Here is a 20,888-nt window from a genome sequence, read left to right on the forward strand (position 1 = left end):
TTTGTGCAAATCATGGGTTGAGCAGCCTGTTGCTGGAAAAATTTGCGTAAATCCTATTGGGAGGGTTGGCTGGCAAGATTGTACAATCCTGGAGCCCAACAGGTTGTCAAAGAGGATTGCACAATTCCTGGAGGGAAGGCTAGTGGTCCTCCAGAAATCCATAATTTTCAAGGGGAATCTGCTCAACCTGTAGCTGGACCAAGTCCAAGTGAGCAACCTGTGAGGGGAATGGATCAACTATGATTGACAGGCTACCTTTGTGCGAGAAAAACACTTGAAGCTTGAGTACTTGATGAAGCAAGACAAAGTGTTGTGTAAAGTTGGTAGGGAGGCTCCAAAACAGGCTAAGGCAAAGTTTTGGAGGGTGGTTGTAGTGCTACAATAGGGGGTATAATTGGGCTATAAATTAGACATAAATTAAGGCCCATTTGACCATCCTTCAGCACATTAAACCTCTCTTTTTGCATTAGATAATGTATTTTTAACTTTAATATGTTCATTAGGAATTTTTATTGATAATTGCATATTTGTGCCTAATATTATTTATTTTTGTGGAATATTATGAGAATATTGGGAAGATTATGGAGATTTGGAGGAGGAGATAATCTAGGGACCTGCTCCCTACTACAGGAGGATCAATATTAAATAATAAATCAACAAGATATTATGTAATTATGGCACAAATTGTGGAGCTCCAATGATTAAGAAAATCTAGGAATGCGTTCTCTTCCATTTAATGCAGATTCCTAGTATTAGAAACAAGATCATTAATCAAGAGATTTTGGTGGGGAAAGCTTCATCCTTTCATGGGGAATGATTCCTAATAATTTTTTATAAGTACCAAGTCGAATTTGCCTCTAGGGGTGGATTTTTATTAGTCTTCCTGTGGAGAGAACTCATATTTTTGTAGCTCCACTGTCATTTCTTACAGGGTTGTAATTCGATTGATGAAAATAATGAAGATTGGTGACATGTTCAACTTATAAATCTTGATATCCTTCATAGTAATTTGAGTTTCCTTGGGCTAAGCCATCCTAGGAGCCTCAGATCCCTTTTGTATCATTTACTTTTCTTCTTTTCACTTCCTATTCACATGCATCTCTTGTTCTTGTTTTTTTTTTTTTCTATTTTTGCATTTAGTATTAATGATTTCTTATTGTAGGATTGGGTTAAATATTTAAAGTGATCTGGATTTAAATAGGAACGCAACAAATTACTAAGATAACCATAAATATAGAGATACAATAGAAATAATACTTCATTTCATTAATGTAAACTACTGAAATATGCTTACAAACAGAAATGGAAATAAACTAGCTTGGGCGATGGTAGCTTATCTCTGAGGAGATATGTGGTGGCTACATGCCTCTAAACTATCTTACAATGAGTCTTGAAGGCATATTTATTGTTTAGAAACAATGGAAACCCTAACCCTAGGAGATGAAATGGCAAACTATGGGCCCCGTTTTGGGTAAATTGGTACATCAACTTCCCAGGGTTGTAACTTTGGTGGGGGTCCAAGTGGAATTGGCGGGTGGCCACAAATATCCACCTAGATCATTCCTCCCCCCTTAGGAAGAAAAGGTCCCCATTGCGTTGAGTTCCTCCATGAGATGAGGAAACTTCTGCTGAACTTTGTCCCTGGTGAGCCACTTTCCCTAGTGAAGGAATTGGCCTGCTTTGACAAATCGATACAGTTGGACCCTCTACTGGCGAGTGTGCTTGATCTTCATGTCCATGATCTGATCAATTTCATCTTGTTCCATGCAATCTAGATTTCACTCTGTTGGTGTGAGTTTTTCTGCAATGTCGGATGTGTCTAGTAATGGTGGAAAGTATGGCCGAAGGCGGTCCACATTGAACATTGGGTGCAGGCCAAGGAATGGGGGAATGCTGAGCTCAAATGCATTGTCTCCCACAGCCTTGGTAATGGTGTAAGGACCATATCGAATTGGTTTGAGTTTCCGATAGGCTCTGGTAAGGCGTTCCTTTTGCAAATGCAACCAGACTTTCTCGCCCACCTAAAACTTGTGTGGCCCCTGGTGTTGATCATGTCACTGCTTCTACTTGGCACTTGATTTCTCCAGAATGTCATGGACCTACTGGCGGATATGTTGGATGTGCTCAATGAATTTGTTTTCCTTATCTGTTTTGGACTGGACATGAGCCGAATCTACCTGTAGCTGCAAATGGCATGGCCACATCAATGGGACATAGTGGCTAGAATCCCAAGCCCACCTGAAAAGGGCTATGGCCAGTCGAGCTGTGGAGAGCCTAGTTATAGCTGTGTTGAACATAGGGGAGGCTCTCATCCCATGTGCGTGGATGCTTTGAGTTGTACATGCGCAGAATGTGTACGATCATCCTGTTGACAACCTCTATTTGGCCATCAGTTTGGGGATGGAAGGCTATGGACTTAGTGAGTTTGGTGTCCAGCATTGACCAGAGACTGGACCAAAATGTACTAAGGAACCTGCTGTCCCAATTTGAAATGATAGACTGTGGGATCCCAAAGTGTAGCCACACTCATTCAAAGAAGAGTTTAGCAGTGGCTTTTACTGTGATATTCTTCTTGCAGGGTGTCATAATGGCCATCTTTGAGAACCTGTCAATGACAACAAAAACATAGTCTTTTCCATGCTTAGTAGAAGGAAGGCCCGACATGTAATCCATGGAGATGGATTTCCAAGGTCGACTAGGGGTAGGTAGTGGAGTATAGAGGCATTTCTTCTTGATGGTCAGCTTGGAAATAGCGTAGGAAGTGTAGGATCTGATGTACTTTCTGACATCTTATCGAAGATTCAGCCAATAGAAATACTTCTACAGTATTGCCACCATTTTCTCGACCGCAAAATGCCCAACAGTCCGACTATAGCGCGCTTCCCAAATCATCTTAGCACGCTCGCTTGAAGGAACACAAAGGTGACCCAGGTGACATAACAGGGCATCGTGGAGGTGAAAATCTGGAACATGCTGACCCTCCAAGAGTGTCTGCTATGTGTGGCCAAATTCTGGGTCACTTTTGTAAAGAAGTGGCCAATCAGAAGTCTCGCTCCCACAAGAGTTGATCACGATGGTTAATGCTATGATCGGTGGTCGACTGAGGTAATATGCAACATTATTGGTGTTGCCCTTCTTATACTTGATATTCAAATGGAAATGTTGCAGGTATGTGGACCACTTCTGATGGCGATCATTCTGCAACTTCCATTGTCAACAAGCCTGCACAATGGAATACATCTCTTTGTCATAAGTGGGATACTTTCAAACTATGTCTGAAAGTTTCTCACTGTGATATGCCATTGGATGCTCACGTTGAGCAAGGATTACGCCAATAGCATAGTCAGAGGCATACATCTCGATCTCAAATGGTTGGTGCAAATCTGGTAATGTGAGCATTGCTGCTGAGCAGAGGTGATGTTTCAACTTTGTGAATGCCTTCTGTTGAGATTCAGACCAAAAGAATTTTTCTTTTTCTTCTCCCTTGGTGACTTGACTCAAGGGCCAAGTGATATTAGAAAATCCTAACACAAACTTGTGGTAGATGTTGGAAAGACCCAGAAAGTTGTAGAGATCTGTCAGAGTGGTTGGAGATGGCCAATCCCGAATGACTTGGATCTTGGCTGGATCCACATGCACCACCAATTCATCAATAATGTATCCCAAATACTGAACTTGGGTCATGCCAAAAGTGCATTTCTCCAAATTGGCACATAACGTGTGTTGCCGTAGTGTTTCGAGAACCTGTTAGATGTTGTGGAGGTGCTCTTCCCAACTCTGGCTGAAGATTAGGATGTCATCCAAGTATACCACTACAAATGGGTTGTTGAATTGCTGCAAGATGTCATCTATTAGCTTCATGAAAGTTGTAGGAGCATTCGTCAACCTGAAAGGCATAACCAACCATTAGAGAAGGCCCTCCTTGGCTTTGAAGGTAGTCTTCCACACATCAGAGGGTTTGATTGGTACCTGGTAATATCCAGACTTCAAATCAATCTTGATGAAATATTTTGCCCCCTTCAGTTGGTCCAGAAGGTCATCAATCATGGGATCAGGTACCTATTCTGGACAATGATCTTGTTCAACGCTCGATAGTCAATACAGAGTCTCCAAGTTCCATCCTTCTTCTATACCAACATGATCGAGCTCCCACAGGGCGATGAACTCGGTCGGATGTGACCTTTCTGTAGTAGGTCCTGAATCTACCTCTTGATTTCATCGTTCTCCAAAATGGAGTGCTGATAGATTGGTCCATTGGGCAGCAGTGTGCCTGGGGTCACATCGATGGAGTGCTTAATCTAACAGTGTAGAGGAACCCCTACGAGGGAGGTGAATATGTCCTTGTACTCCTCCACGACCTTGTCCATCTCTAGTTGTCATGCGAAGGGGCCCTATCTGGAGGTCATGACTACCATCTTCTTCTTTCCTTGAGGGTGTATCATCTGGAAAACAAATTTCCTGGTTTTACCACATTGCTTTGTAGTAACCAAAGAGATGGTGATAGGCAGTGCTACCTATGGTATCTTATACAACTTAATTCCTATAGGAATTTATAGGGTAAGTTCCTTAGATAGAACACCAAAGGACACTACTCACAAATAGATCACAGATCAATACACTAGTATTCTTGACGTGGTTAAAACCCTCAAAGAGGGAAACAGTCCACGGCCTAAGCCAACATGGCCACTTCAGGAAATTTATTAATAAAAGAATGAAAATTTACATAATATTCTCTCATGAACAATTACCCTACAAATGATCCTCCATGCTCTTTAAATAGAGATCATGGACCAATCGAGTGTTAAGCCATAGATCAAGTGTTGGTAATACCGAGGAGAGAATGAACCACCGAATCACTACATATTGTGACCGTCGGATTGTAAGTTACAAAAGTACATAGTAAAGAAACACACTTTACCTAACTGTTATAGACATATTATAGCACTGACCCCAATCACATATGCCCATAAACAAGGGCTTATAAGTCCCTAAAAGTGTTGTTTCATACCCTAAAGGAGCAAGGTCAGCTAATTACATCATCTCCCAGAAGTTCTCCATGAAAAACCACTCAGAACTGGTCAAAACAAGACCATACAGACTGCCCAGAGCAAAGGGTGCGATGCATCTCACCTTCCACATGCAAAAAGTGTGATGCATACTGGAAAGCCCTTCTGTAGGGTGCGATGAGTGAGAGTAGACAAATGGCACAAGCAGTTTGCTAGGTGGAGACCCTGAGAATCTTCTAGAAACTGTTCATTTGACACTTGCCTCCCTGAATTCGCCCAAGGATGAGTAAGAGATCATGAAATCTCCAAGTGGAACCAAGAACTATCAGAGAGATGACACTAATCAAAATCCGGAAGCTGACTCACCCCCCTGCAAATATCTATATTTGGATCCCTCATCCCAGAGATCCAGAGGTTGGAATTTGGTAATTTGCAAACAGGTGCTGCTGGTTTCTCTTTGAAGAGGGCTTTCAAGCTGGGAGGATGGCATTGGGTCAGACCAAGTGGTTGTAATCCTCTCTTCTACTACTTTTATCAATAAAGCTATTTGATTTTCCTCCATATTCTTGTGTATCTCTGAATATTGTGTTAATATATGCATTTGTATGGTCAATATATATCTAATCATATATTCTTTACAGTGATAGATCTCTATGCTTTGATGGTATTATTCTGTTGTGACTCTACAGGTGCTCTTTGAAGCGGAACAAGTAAGGAAGCAGTGGTGAGATTCTATCAAAGGGGAAAGGAAACAAGCAAGGAACCAAGAGAAAGACTGAGGTTGGTACTCTCTGCTTCTTTCTCATCTCTCTCTCGTAAAGGAAAAACAAGTGACTTTAGTTTGTTTGTTTCTAAGATAGCTACCCATCTTAGTGGGACTAGCAGTTATGAATAAAAACTAGTTTTCCCGGTAACAAAATGGCGACTCCGCTGGGGAGCTATTATTTTGATTGCTTGTCTCTATTTATTTGATTCATAAACCAAAAACGGAGCCTAAAGTTAAGCCATCTAGCCTTCGAACTGCATTTTCTATGCAAGTGCAAAGTAGATCAATGCTGCTTCAGTAAATCTCCGGGTTTGTTTATGAACTGAACAATTGACTTGCAAACATCCTAAGTGCCCTAGAGGTAGCTCAAGTAACCTCATTAGATCAACCCCTATACAGCTGCCTATCATTAGCTCGGCCTAAATCCTTGAACTAAGCTGCAAACTGTGACCAAAAACCAAGTTAAAGTCTTGTCCCTGGACCATCGCACCTTCTCTTCTTGGCAATCTGGATGCATTGTACTTCCCATGTGCAGTAGGTGAGATGCATCCCTATTTCCCTATGTTACAGGTGTGATGATCAGATAAGACTTTTTCTGCCTCCAGATTTTGGTTTTTTCTTCACTGTCTTCAGCTTTACTCAGGAGTTTTGTTGTCTGTGATCAATAGACCACTGTTGAAACCCCCTTCCTTTGCATCATCCAGCCTCCATTGTACAAAGATTTGTGAATGTTTTTATGTATTTTTCGCCATTCACAGTTCTCATTTACAAAATAGTAGCTTAATCGAACTATCGTCTTTTGATTTGAAAGTGTCGCAAGTGTCATTTTCAGTCAAAATAAAGAATCCTTCTCTTTTTGATATTCGATTACACTGTTACTCTTGTATTTGATCTGAATTTATAGTATTTCAAGTGTCGAAAGTAGTTTTCAATTCAAAATCGTAAAGTGTCGTCTTGTCTCCTTTTTGTTTTTTGAAAAGAAAATCATTAGTACTGTCGCTTTGAAAGAAGGAATAATTCAGATTTGTACTTAGCATTCTTTTTGTCATTCACACATTAAGAAAGCAAAAAACAAATACATGCATGTGCATTTGCATTTAGACTGCTCGTTGATTTTGATTTAGAAAAGTGCATCTAGTGTGTGCTCTCTACTCTATGTTGAAAGGATATCATTTCTCTTTCCTTAGTAGCTAGGATTTTCATCGCAAAAAGAAGAATAAACGACTGTTTATCATCTTAGATTGCATAGTTAGGAGTTGTATATCTACATCACGCGGTGAACCTTAAAGGAAAACTTCTTACGAAATATCAACTGTAAAATAAATTCAATAAACATAAAAATGATTTGGAACCTAACACACAACATCTAGAAGTCTAGGCTAGAGACGTATTCCAGCGTCGTAAAGCCTGGTAACTATCGCCTTCATCGTAGGTTGGGTGATTCCTCCTCTTTCAGATGAAAAGTGCCAGTACGGACTTGTGCTCCCACATACCATCGAGTATGTATTGGGAGACCACAATAGGCTATATCCTTTATCCTTAGGAAGCCGTGTCTGCTGCCCTATCGATCGCAATGCACTAAACATAACATTTGGGAAGATTGACTGTCGTACCGTAAAAAGTATTCTGCAGTTTTACAATTGGTTTGGTAATCCCTCTGTCTAGGTTTCCAGCGTAGTCTCTTACATTCCTTTTCAGACTCCTTAAAGGAAAAGGTCCATCTAAGCACTTGTCACTTCAGGCTCATTAAAAATCGGAGGCGACTAGAGTCATCTTTAGCTTTTTCTCGACTCTTAAAAATTGAAAAAGAAAGTTGTGTCAAAGCGTCTAAAATTTATTTTAATCGGAATAACATCACTGTTCCCTCGTTGATCTTAGGTTGAGAAAATGGAGTCCACCAACCAAGGATTTTCCCTTGGGGGAAATCCTAGTCCTTTCTCTTCTTGGGGAGATGTTGGTGCACCTCATATGGCCACATTGTCCCTTCCAGGACTGACAATTGGCCTGCCGGTATGGCTTTTCTCGACCTATGTCATTCAAAGCACCATGATTCCTGAGTAATCGAATCAGCAACTAGATGATACTAAAGTTACCCCCTAACTTTCTACTTCATTTGTTTCTCCCTCTCCTTCCTCTTCGCTTGGTGAAGATAGTAAAACTAAAAACCAAGTAACTGAGAAGAAGAAGAAAGGGAAGGAGAAGAAGAAGAAGGAGCCAATGACAAAAAGGGGCAACTGTACATCATCTAGCAAAATCCACACACTGCACCATCCAAACCTAAATCTCCATGTGTCATCTGCAAAGGGGACCACTATCATCGAGATTGTCCTTGCATCCCACAGATCTTAAGGGACTAGTCTCCCTGCTTGCACAATCTGGTGTCATCAACCTCTGACAATCATGTTGAGAGTGTACCGTCAACTAGTGAAAACGAAGTCACCAGAAAGAAAGGAAAATCTAAATTTCTTTGCAAGCTGTGTGAAGGTGATCATGCCCTCCACTGTTGTCCCTTCCTGGACGAAGCTAAAAGAGTCTTGGATAACCATCTTGCATCACCGCAGCGACTCCCTCCTGGATACAAGAAACTCTTGCTGAGTCCATTGCTAGTTGAAAATCTGACTGACATGCTGTTGTTGTCGGTCGAAGCACCTATCATTGAAGATAAACCCTCTGAGTCCACATCGGACCAAAGTCAATAGGTCGAGACGGCAGTCGACCCCATCTTGTCTTCAGAGGATTTACCTTCAGATGATACAGTCACCAAAGAGAATGAGAACGACACTGTTCAAATTCTTTTCGTAAACACAAACTCCGATGAACATGGGGGCAATCTACTCGTTCCTTTACTGCAGGAAGGAAGTTCGTCAGAGATGTATCTAATCATTTATTTGGTCCCACCTCCAAGCAAGCTAGGTGTCTCCTTCGATTGGAATCTACTAGGCAAACCCCATTTACCATCTAATGTACCATTCCGAATCATAGTGCAAACTTACAAAATGGTCATGGTTGGTACCATCATAGATGAAGGGGCTTCTGTGAATATCCTTTCCTCAACTGCTTGGAAAGTGCTTGGTTCACCATCGCTTTTTCTTGAGATGCGATATCTGAGAGGCTTCGACAAAGGAAGTAGTCAACCATTAGGGATCCTTCCAAATTTGCCTATAAATTTGAGAAGGAAAACTGTTTATCTGAACGTGATGGTAGTCCAGGGACCTTTAGATTACAATATTCTCCTTGGGCGTGACTACATTTATAGCATGGGATCTATTGTTTCCTCACTCTTTTGAGTGATGTGTTTTCCGCATAAAGGAAGATTGGTCTAGCTCGTAGACCATCTTTCATTCCCCGGTTCGCACATAGCTAATAGTCAAATTCCATCCCTAACAGGCCTTTTTGCGCAAGGAATGTATCGTCAATCTCCAGTCCGTCCACCTGATGAACACGAGCGATTTAGTGGTTGTGACTAAAACCCAGGGGGCATGTGCCCTAGTCTGCTTCGGTAGGAAAACTTCAGATATAGGGTAGGTTTCCATAGAGGATATATGACTAGTCTGACACACCCGTCCGTTTAGGAAAATGGGATTAGACTAGAATAAGATACCTCCGTCAGAAGGTATGCCTTTCCTGACAGAGAGAGTTTTTTGTCTGCAAATTGAAGGGTAACATGGGTACGCTTTTCCCGACAGAGCAAGTGTTTTGTCTACAAATTGAACGGTAACCTGGAAACTCTACTTCGCTATATCTGGGGGCATGCAAACCTTTTTGCGTGAAAGTGAAAAGTGACCATTTATTTTCCTAGTTTGTAGATTCTTGACCCTTTAAACTTGTAGGATTGGTCATTCCTAGCTTACATAATAAAAGGAGTCGGAGCATAGTTTTGAATGGTGCAAGCTCCCTAAAAAATGAACCTATTGATGAGACACCCTTATTATACGACTGGCACGAGCAGTTTTACGCAAAGTTCAAGCTCGTTAAAAATTAAACCTAGCAATGAGCATATGTTCTACTAGAGTTTAAACTCATTAAAAATGAACCCACTTCCGGTAAATAACCATTGTGAACACATTATCATCAGCTTTTGAGCCTTGGTCATGTTCTTACTATCACCTCCACTCTGTTTTAGCCGATCATTCGCCTCCATTTGATTGTTTACCCCTTTTGAGGAACAACTGCGACAAGTGATTCTGTTAGCCATCTTCTTAACACTGCCATGATTGGAAAGTTCCAACCCTCACCTGGAACCATCTGCTACCCGAAATATCACTCGTTCCTAAAAAACGAGTCTCCTTTAAGCTCTTTTCATCTGAATCGTAAAATATGAAAATATTCCTGAGCAATTGGCCTCTCCAGCTCATTAAAGTGATTGCGAGTGCCATCCCTCCTCTAGATTTTAATATTTTTGGACCTCAGGGATTATTACACAAAAAGATCGCGCGTTTGTCTTGTTTGGCTCGTTAAAACTATCGAAAATTCATCGCTTTCACATTGTTTTATACTTTTTCAGACTTAAGGGATTATACTACGAAAAAGGAATATTGGAGTTTTCCTTTCCGTCTCTTTTCAGACTCTCTAAAATTGAAAAGGACCAAGTTATCCTTGTCGTTAAACTCGTTAAAACAATAGCGACAGCCTTGTCCATTCAGATAAGAACAATTTTCACTGTCGCTAGGCTCGTTAAAACATAGTGACGGGTTTGCCCAAAGGGCAAATTATAGAACAAGAATATGTTATCCTCCTCAAGCTTGACAAAAATAAAGAGGTACTTGTTAGAAATGACTGGGGAAAATTGGGAAGAAAACTTGAAGAAACTTTATTGGTAGCAGGTTGCTCTTGAACATGACACTTTCACTCCATCACCATGATTGAGTCGGGTTGGGTTATTCCATTCACCGGTCATATCACCATTGGTCCACCATACCATTCACTTTTGGGGTTAACGCTACCAATCCATTTCAGTGTCACCGATATGTTCAAGAGAAGTCACTCAGAGAATTCTCCTACCCAGCTTGTGTCACATCCGTTGCAATACCTTCACGCTTCATTCTTTCATGACTGCCACCCTGAACCTTGTATCATCAGATCGTTTTCACCTCTACAAAATCATTTTCTCCATTCCATGTCGTAGATGTGGGATCCATCAATTCCCTCCTACGATGGGTCACTTCTTGTCGACATCAGCTCATTATCCAAGAAGCCGAACTAGGAACAACCCTTTCAATACTTTGAAGCTTGCATGCCTCAATGGCAAGTTTCTCACTTCTGGCGACAGGTTTACATTAATGGCCTTCGACCGAACGATTTTGCATGGTGTTCGACATCGACTTATGTATTCACACCACGTGAATTGTATTGCAGTACCTTGAGGGTCATCATCATCATCGGTGATTCCTCTCACGCCTGTTAACAGCTTACATCATTGGCTAGTAATCAGGCGATGTCCTTCCATGTTCGACATCAGAACATCTTTTCACATGGATCGACTTGTACTTTCGGGCGAAGATTGAACAAGTTTTGAAGACCCCAGATCTAGTTTCATCCATTCGGGCTGCGATATATTAAGGAAAATAAAGACATCAAATGTACATCATTGCTGCACAGATAATCATCCAAACTAAGGGATGATGGCTCTACCAGAATCATCAGTCTGCACACAGACAGTTGTCTGTCCTATGTACATGAAAATGAATTTATCAAGCTAAGCATGGGAATGCCCGCCTTAGCCAGATCATGAAAGATTATGAAGATAATGTATTGTATTATATCTTATTACAGGTCACCTTCCAGTTTGAAAAACCTCGGATCCTCATTATAAATCATTTCACCCGACATCAAAAGATTTACGACCTCATGCTTTAGGGGGCAACTGTTATAGACATATTTGGGCACTGCAACCCCAATCACATATGTCCATAAACCAAGGGCTTCTAAGTCCCCAAAAGTGTTGTTTCATACCCTAAAGGAGCAAGGTCAGCTGATTACATCATCTCCCAGAAGTTCTTCATGAAAAACCACTCAGAACTGGTCAAAATACGACCATACAGACTGCCTAGAGCAAAGGGTGTTATGTATCTCACCTTCCACATGCAAAAAGTGCGATTCATACTAGAAAGCCCTTCTGTAGGGTGCGATGAGCGAGAGCAGACAAATGGCACAAGCAGTTTGCTAGGTGGAGACCCTAAGAATCTTCTAGAAACTGTTCATTTGACACTTGACTACCTGAATTTGCCCAAGGATGAGTAATAGATCATGAAATCTCCAAGTGGAACCAAGAACTATCAGAGAGATGACATTAATCAAAATCCCAGAAGCTGACTCAGCCCCCCTGCAAATATCTATATATGGATCCCTCATCCCAGAGGTCCACGGGTTGGAATTTCGTAATTTGCAAAGAGGTGCTGCTGGTTTCTCTTTGATGACATTGTTGGGTGATCTTGCTTTGTATGAGGTTAAGAGGGCTTTCAAGCTGGGAGGATGGCATTGGGTCAGACCAAGTGGTTGTAATCCTCTCTTCTACTACTTTTATCAATAAAGCTAATTGAGTTTTCCTCCATATTCTTGTGTATCTCTAAATATTGTGTTGATATATGCATTTGTATGGTCAATATATGTCTGATCCTATATTATTTATAGTGATAGATCTCTATGCTTTGATGGTATTATGCTGTTGTGACTCTACAGGTGCTCTTTGAAGTGGAACAAGTAAGGAAGTAGTGGCGAGATTCTGTCAAAGGGGAAAGGAAACAAGCAAGGAGCCAAGTGAAAGATTGAGGTTGGTACTCTCTGCTTCTTTCTCATCTCTCTCTCATAAAGGAAAAACAAGTGACTTTAGTTTGTTTGTTTCTAAGATAGCTACCCATCTTAGTGGGACTAGCAGTTCTGAATAGACACTAGCTTTCCCGGTAACACTAACTCTACACTAGACCAAGTTATACTTAACTATTTCCTATGTGTTGGAACCTTAAGGACAACTTCGGATATGATTGAAGGATGTACAAATATGACATAATAGGAGAAGGAAGGAGGTGGTAGATCCTATCCCCCCTTAGTGACAACTTCTTGAACTCCAACCATAAATCGAAGTTTAGTAAACTTCGCCTCTGTGAGAGCCTTCGTAAAGATGTCTGCAACTTGATCATCAGTTGAACAATATTGCACTTCAAGAACATGGTCATGAATGAGCTTTCTGATGAAGTGCATGTGTAGTTCAATGTTTTTTTGCGCTGATGTTGGACTAGATCTTTGCATAGTTGAATGACACTTTGATTATCACACTAAAGTGTAGTCGGATGCTGATGTTGAAAGCCAAACTTTGACAAGATTTGACGAAGCCACAGGGCTTCCTTACTAGCTTCTATGGTGCCATGATACTCTGCTTCTACTGAAGAAAGAGAAATGGCACTTTGTTTCTTGTAAGCCCATGTAATAGGTCGAGAACCAAGAGTGAAGACATAACCTACAGTAGACTTCCGATCATCAAGGTCACCAGCCCAATCAGAATCAGTGAAACCAACCAATAGAGCAGATGCTTTTGCATTGTAATGAATCCAAAATTGGATTGTACCTCGAACATAATGAAGTATTCTTTTAGCTACTTTTCAATGACTTTCATGTGGGTTTTGCATAAACCGAGCAATAAGGCCAACAACAAAGGAAAGGTCAAGATGAGTATGGGTTAGATGAAAAAGTTTTCCTACAAGCTGATGGTATAAGGTAGCATCAACTTTAGGGGAAGTACAAGTGATTGAAAGTTTGGTTCCAGACTAAAAGGGAGAAGGGGCTAGCTTACAGTCTTCCATGTGAAAGTGGCATAGAAGATCACAAGCATACGGGAAAAGGAAATACCTTCCTTGGATTACAAGACTTGAAGACCAAGAAAATAATGCAAGTGTCCTAAGTCTGTCATTTCAAACTAATTTTTAAGGCTAGACTTCACATGGTTTAAAAGGTTGGGATCACTACCAGTAAGGATAAGATCATCAACATAAAGAACAAGAATGATAAGAGACTTACCCACTTTCTTGGTGTAGACAATATTGTCAGAATGACACCTAGAAAAGCTAGTGTCTAAAAGAAAGCTATCCATTTTGGCATACCAAGCCTGAGGGGCTTGATTGAGACCATAATGGGGTTTCTTAAGCCGACATAGAAGGCTGGAGTCTAGTTGTATAAAGCCAGGAGGTTGTTCCATATAGATTTCTTCATGCAAATCCCCATACAAAAAGGCAGATTTAACATCCATCTGATGGACTTCACATTTGAAAGAGGCAGCAAGGGAAAGAACAAGGTGTATAGAGTTCATTTTGGCAACAGGGGCATTAGCAACAAGATGAACTTTATGTTTATCAACTTTTCCATCTGGTCCATACTTGGTTCTATAAACCCATTTGCATCTAACAATTTTCGTCCCTTTGGAAGAGGAACAAGATCCCATGTATCATTTGTCAACAATGAATGATATTATTCATTCATAGCTATGTCCCAATCTGGATGACCTGAAGCTTCTACAAAGGATTCAAGATCATAATTCGCTGGAGCTTGAGCTAGTAAAGAGGAGGCTCTATCCAACTAAGAACGTGTACATCACTAATCTGTAGGATCACTTGCAAGAGCACCTGTTGCATCCCAAGTATCACGGAACCATTTTGAAAGATGAGGAGCTAAAGGAGGATCTTGAGAAGGCGGGGGAGGATTTTCATCCTCGTTGTCATCATCTGAAGAAGAAATATTTGTAGAAGAAGGGATAGAGAGAGGTCGCATATCTGCCGAACTAGGCTTGTAGGCCTATATATTTTCAGAAAAAATTACATCTCTTCTAATGATAATATTTTTGGATTTAGGTGAAAGAAGTCTATATCCTTTCACGTCTTCAGAATATCCAACAAAAATACATTTTTCACTCTTAAGTTCTAATTCTTTATGTTTCTCATCGGGAATATGGGCCCATGCTTCACTTCGAAAAACACGAAAGTGACTTACATCTAGTTTAATTGAGCTCCATGCTTCTTCTGGAGTGATAGTCTTTAAAACCTTAGTAGGAGTGTGATTTACTATGTAATTTGCAAAGTTAATTGCTTTTGCCCAAAAATTAAGACTAAGTCCTTTAGATTGAAGCATACAATTAGCCATTTCCTTTAAGGTGCGATTCTTCCTTTCAGCTACACCATTTTGTTATGGAGTATATGGAACAATATGTTGCATTTGAATTCCATGCTCAATGCAAAAGTTGATGAATTTGTTGTTAACATATTCTCCACCATTATCTGATCTTAGCTTAAGAATTTGATGTCCAAATTGTTTCTCAAGAAAGGCCTTAAATTCCAAGAACATGTTAAAGACTTCACTATAAGTTTTAAGAAGTATACCCAGGTGCATCTGGAGAAATCATCAATGAAAGTTAAGAAATACTTGTAGCCAGAGAATGAAACAACTAGAAGTGGACCACATAAATCACTATGCACAAGCTGTAAAAGGGTTGAGGCGTGCCAAGAGGCATTTTTTAAAACTATCCCGATGATGTTTTCCGAGTACACATCCGGAACAAACACCATCTCTGCAAGATACCATAGGAAGACCTATCACCATATTTTCTTTACATAGATTTTTGAGGGAGCAATAGTTTAAGTGAAAAAATTGCACATGCCAAAGTTTGCTCACTTCATCATTATGAGCAACAAATATCGAGGGAAGTGTTGATGACCTAAAGTTGTTAAACTTATACAACCTTGTAGAATCATCAGCAATGCCAGTAGCCAAAATCTATCTAGGATTTCTTAGGTCCTTAATTACAACATCGTGAGGTGAAAATTCAACGATTTTACCTTCACCTGAATGAGTTATCTGATATATAGATAGAAGGTTGCACGATAAGGTTGGAACACATAATACAATATTTAATTGACCATTGTCTAGATGAATAGTTCCAGTCCCTACAACACTAAGAGATCTATCATCACCAACATATATATTTTTGGTGTTCCAATCATTTAAGGAAGAAAACATGGCTTTGTTTTTGGCCATGCAATAAGAACCTTTGAAATCAATGAGCCAGTCATGAGAATGAGAAGAAGAAGATACATTTATTGCACAACCAGACCGAGATGCTTGACAACCACATGCAGAAAGTGTTATTCCTGAAGATGAAGTTGAAGTTGAAGAGTGCTCCAAATGGATGTTATGCTTCTTCATTGCTGCTTCCAAGGCTTCCATATTCTTAAAGCATTTGGATTCTAAATGGCCATCTCCATTACAAAAGTTGCAATATCTATTAGTCTTCTTCCCTTTGTTTTTATTTGCCTTATCATTTTGTTGAAATGATTTCTCATTTTGAGACTGAAATTGCTTAGGACCCTTGTTTGGTTTAGGACCATTCTTTTTAGGATACTGCTTCTTAGGATTCTTTGAATTTGGTTTTTGTTGGGCAGCTAAGGCTTTCTTAGAAGAGTTTCCAAGATTAAGAAGACTAATATGTAAGAGTTTTTATTGTTCTCTTATTAAAGAATCACAAAAGGCATCAAAAGAGGGGGACTTGTAGTCTCGTCCTTGAGAAATAAAGGCTTCTCTAGTAGAATGGAAGGTGGAAACAAACACAGAATAGGCTGGTCCCAACTTAGTAAGAATGGAATAGATAAGGCTAACATCTTATTTCTTAATCTTAACACCTTCCAAGAGAAGTCTAAGGGTCTTGAACTTGGACAAAAAATATTCATTGGAAGAAAAATTATCGGGGTCCAACGTAAGCAACTCATTTTCAAGTTGATGGGATCTAATTTCATTTTTAATTCCAAAAAATTGAGTGATTTGTTTCATTGCTCCATTAGGGGTATCAAGTTCTACAATATGGAATCTAAGGTCTGGAAAAATAGACATCCCTATCAACCCACGAGCTTGATCTTGCCTATCTTCTCATTTGGCTTCTTTATCTTCATCTTTAGGTTTAATTTCTTGGCCTGAGGCTATTCGGTAAAGACCTTTGCTTCTAAGTAAATCCACAATGTAGGACCACCATTGGAAGTAGTTGGTGTTGTCAAGAATAACTTGGCATGGACTTTCCATTTTAACAGAAACTGAAGATGTATTTGCTGAAACTAAGTGATCCAATGGAAAGAGTTTGAAAAATTAGGTTGATTAAAAAAAATGGCTCTAAAAACGGCTTCCGAATGAAGAAGTTATGACTTTTTGAAGAAAAGTTGTTGAAGATGCCAATGAAGTACGTGAATGTGTGGAAATGAATGATAATGTTATACTTAAAAAAAAAAATCCCCCCTTTCCAAACTTAATCTAATTAACTTACTTTAAAAAAAAAATTGTGACTCACTTTTATAAAGAAGTGAAAGTCACTTTTACAATGGTACTTTATGAGCTACCCACTAAATTGTAACTTAAATAAAAGATAAAGAGACTTTAGAATTATGAGTGACTCACTTTTTATAATGTGTGAGAAAACTTTTACATAAAGTAACTTTAAAACATAAGTTACATGTGTTTTTTGAAAAAGTAACTCAACAAAAAGAAAGACTTGAACCCAAGACCTCTATTCTCATAAAGTAACTTTGGACCAAGTGAGCTAGTTTAAAAGGTTAGTAATTTTTGGAAAAGTTGAAAGGTTTTTTTTTTGTTATCAGTCACTAAAGCTTTGGGGTGCATGCTTACTTGAAAAGGCTCTTTTTGCCTACAAAACAAAAAACCACATAAGCCAACATGGACATGAAAAAAAAACCAAACCTTATGGCTTGAAGTTAGCTTTCGCTAGAAACTAAATATTTTCCTCAATTTTTTGATTTTTAGAGATCACACTAAGGCACGAAGGAAAAGATCATATGCATGAGAAAAATCCTTCCTTTATGTTTCTGATTTTCCTAGATCACACAGAGTCGTGGGGCAAAGAGCATACACAGAAATGAAAAGTTTAGATCCGATAATAAAAAACAAAAAGCTAAATAAAATAAAACAAATAGAGAGATGAATAGCTAAAACTGCAAAAAAGACTGTATACCTCCAATATTAAAAATGACTTAGCTAGGGCTACCGAAAACCTTTTCATGTGAATTCTGATTTAGATCACCAATAGATGTGGCCCTCAAATAGCTCTGATACCATGTAGGAATTTACAAGGTAAGTTCCTCAGACAGAACATCAAAGGACACCGCCCACAAACTGATCATAGATCAATACACCAGTATTGTTGACGTGGTTAAAACCCTCAAAGGGGGAAACAGTCCATGGCCCAAGCCAACACAACCACTTCAGGCAATTTATTAATAAAAGAATGAAAATTTACATAAGCTTCTCTCATGAACGATTACTCTACAAATGACCCTCCATGCTCTTTAAATAGAGATCATGGACCAATCAGGTGTTAAGCCACGGATCAAGTGTCGGTAATACCAAGGAGAGAATGAACCTTCGGATCAATACATATCATGACCGTCGAATTGTAAGTTACAAAAGTACATAGTAAAGAAACACACTTTACCTAAATCTACACTAGACCAAGTTATACTTAGCTATTTCCTATGTGTCGGAATATCCTAACATCCCCCCTTAAGAACAACTTGGGATAGGATTGAAGGATGTACAAATATGACACAATAGGAGAAGGAAGGAGGCATTAGAGCCTATATTTCCCAAAGTAATAATAACAACATGAGGCATTCACTCATATATAGCATGTCGCTTCCACAAGTATGGTTGGCCTGATAATACATCACAAACATCAAGGGGAGCAACGTCACACAATACCTCATCCATGAAGTGCTTGATGTTGTATGGAAGGCGACATTTCTGGTTCACGCAAAGATCCTGTCCTTGGTGAAGCCACCTGATGGTGTATGGTTTTAGATGTGTTATGGTCGGTAAGCCCAGACACTTCATGATCTCTGCCGAAATGAGGTTCTTTTGGTTCTTGCTGTTGAAAATAAACTGTAGCGGGGAGCCCTTTACCCACATCTGGGAGTGGAAGAGGCGCTCCTCATCCTCTAGATCTTCAGGCTCCTCCTTTTGGATCTTCTGGTGGCAACGGTGGTGTTGGGATTCACATCGATAATCTACTTCCCTTTGTCATTCCCCTTATCGGGTTCTGACTCAGAGTCTAAACATGCATCTGATTTCGAATACTTTAGCTCAGCCACTAGTGACTGCTTGGCTCGACACTCACTTGTGTTGTTTGTGGAGCTCTTATGGAACTCACACCACTTTCCCGTGTCCTTCTTCGGCCTCGTAGTATTTTTCTTTGCTTGCAACTTTGCCGAGTTGTCCTGGGCCACCTCGCCTTGGCTTGGTTCTTTGTTTATTGGTTTGGGGGCACCTTTCCCTTGCTTCATATTTGTAGATCCAAAGTCTTTCTTCTTCTATTTAAACTTCTTCTCGATCTTGATAGCGTATCGGTACGTTGTGTCGAACGAGGAGATGTCCAAGAAATCCATCTCATCCTGGATGTACCTCTGTAGGCAGCCATGGTATTTGAGTACCAAATGCAGCTCAGAATCCTTGATACCCAACTTTGTGTGAAGAGTATGAAAAATATTGGTAAACTCTGGCACATCTTGGTCCCTTCCCTACCGCAGCGTGGTCCACTTTATGTATTTATCCTCATTGCTTTTGACAAGGTAGTATTGCTCCTTGATGGCATTCCGAAATGAGTTCCAAGTGGGTGGAGCTGAAAAAAGTGAGGCCATACTTTCATCCTTTTGCTCATAGAAGGTTTCCCACCAATCCTTGACGTGGGGGGCGACTTTGAGAAGAGAAAAAGTAATATTTTCTCGGTCGGAAAAATCATGAACAAAAAAATACCCTTCTAATAGATTTAACCATTTATCTACAACGTCTGCATCTATATGACCCTCAAATATGGGAATGTCAAAGTTAACTTGTACCTTAAAGGGTGTATCACTTCTAGAGTAGCTGCTGGAAGTAGATGTTTCACCCCTGGGTAGTCGCTAATAGATCTGGGCAAAGTTGTCTAGCATTGCATTCCTTTGTCACTCGAGGGCCTCTTCGAGCAAGATTTTGATAGGATATCCTGCCCCCTCATTTTTCTTTTCATCCACCATGGTAGGCCGTCAGGATTTGTGAGGCTGGTCTTACAAAGGTTCGACCAGTTCAAGCTCTAACTCCTTATATCCTGACCTCGTTGGGGACATGAAAAGAAAAACAGAGAAAAAGAACACTGCTATGATACCACTGATCCAGATTTATACAGGAATGCGTTAAATTATAGAGATAACCATAAATACAGAGATACAACAGAAATAATACTTCATTCCATTAATGTAAAATGCTGAAATATGCTTATAAACATAAATGGAAATAAAATAGCTTGGGCGATGGTAGCTTATCTCCAAGGAGAGATGTGGAGGCTACATGCCTCTGAAGTGTCTTACAATGAGGCTCGAAAGCCTATTTATTGTTGAGAAACAATGGAAAACCCTAAACATCCAAAACCCTAACCCTAGAAGATGAAGTGCCAAACTATGGGCCCCATTTTGGGTAAATTGGTACATCAACTTCCCAAGGTTGTAACTTTGGCATACAATCTCCATTTGACACACACAATACCTCGTTAGAAAGATCTATCTAAGGACTACAACTTTCAGAAGAGAAACATCCATCCGTGGACCCATGTTGCTCTCACTTTTCCTAAAAAATGTCATTTAGGGTTTCAAAACGGATCCGGAAGTTGAGGACCCGAAAACTTCCAAAAATAGTAAATTGTGCTATAAATAAGGAATCTGAAAAACTGAAAGAGACAATGGTTGGGGTCCAAGTGGAATTGATGGGTTCCCACCAATATCTACCTCAATCATAAAGTAAGTTATTTTTTAGGATCATAAGCATCATTTCATCATTGGAATAACTTTGGAAGGTCATAGTAATCATTGAGTTACTTGGATTAGTTTTCTTAGTCCCAAATCTAGATTTCTAGAAGTCCTTTGTGGCAAATAAAAGTAAATTTCTGCTATTTTTAGAGCATGCTAATGAGTTTCAATCAAGTTGACTCGACTTTTTTTACATCACAAAAACATTATGGTTCATAAAAAAATAACCCCATTCCATTTTCACTTTATTAGGTTAGGAATTTGATAGATTTACTAGCTCACTAGTTCTCGAATTTCTAGATT

The 20,888-nt window shown here is 39.8% G+C and overlaps 1 long non-coding RNA gene across 1 annotated transcript in view; it reads left to right on the forward strand.

Moving 5' to 3' along the window:
* The first annotated feature begins 3,073 nt into the window (after positions 1 to 3,073).
* Positions 3,074 to 20,888, forward strand: part of LOC149220529 (uncharacterized) — a 150,529-nt gene continuing 132,714 nt past the window's right edge. The window contains exon 1 of the long non-coding RNA XR_016249622.1: positions 3,074 to 3,105. This is a non-coding gene — a long non-coding RNA (uncharacterized LOC149220529). The remainder of the gene's footprint in view (positions 3,106 to 20,888) is intronic.

This window comes from Pinus tabuliformis, chromosome Q, assembly GCF_031772625.1.
Source record: "Pinus tabuliformis cultivar Carrire ecotype Pingquan chromosome Q, CPIR1, whole genome shotgun sequence".
Taxonomy (NCBI): domain Eukaryota; kingdom Viridiplantae; phylum Streptophyta; class Pinopsida; order Pinales; family Pinaceae; genus Pinus; species Pinus tabuliformis.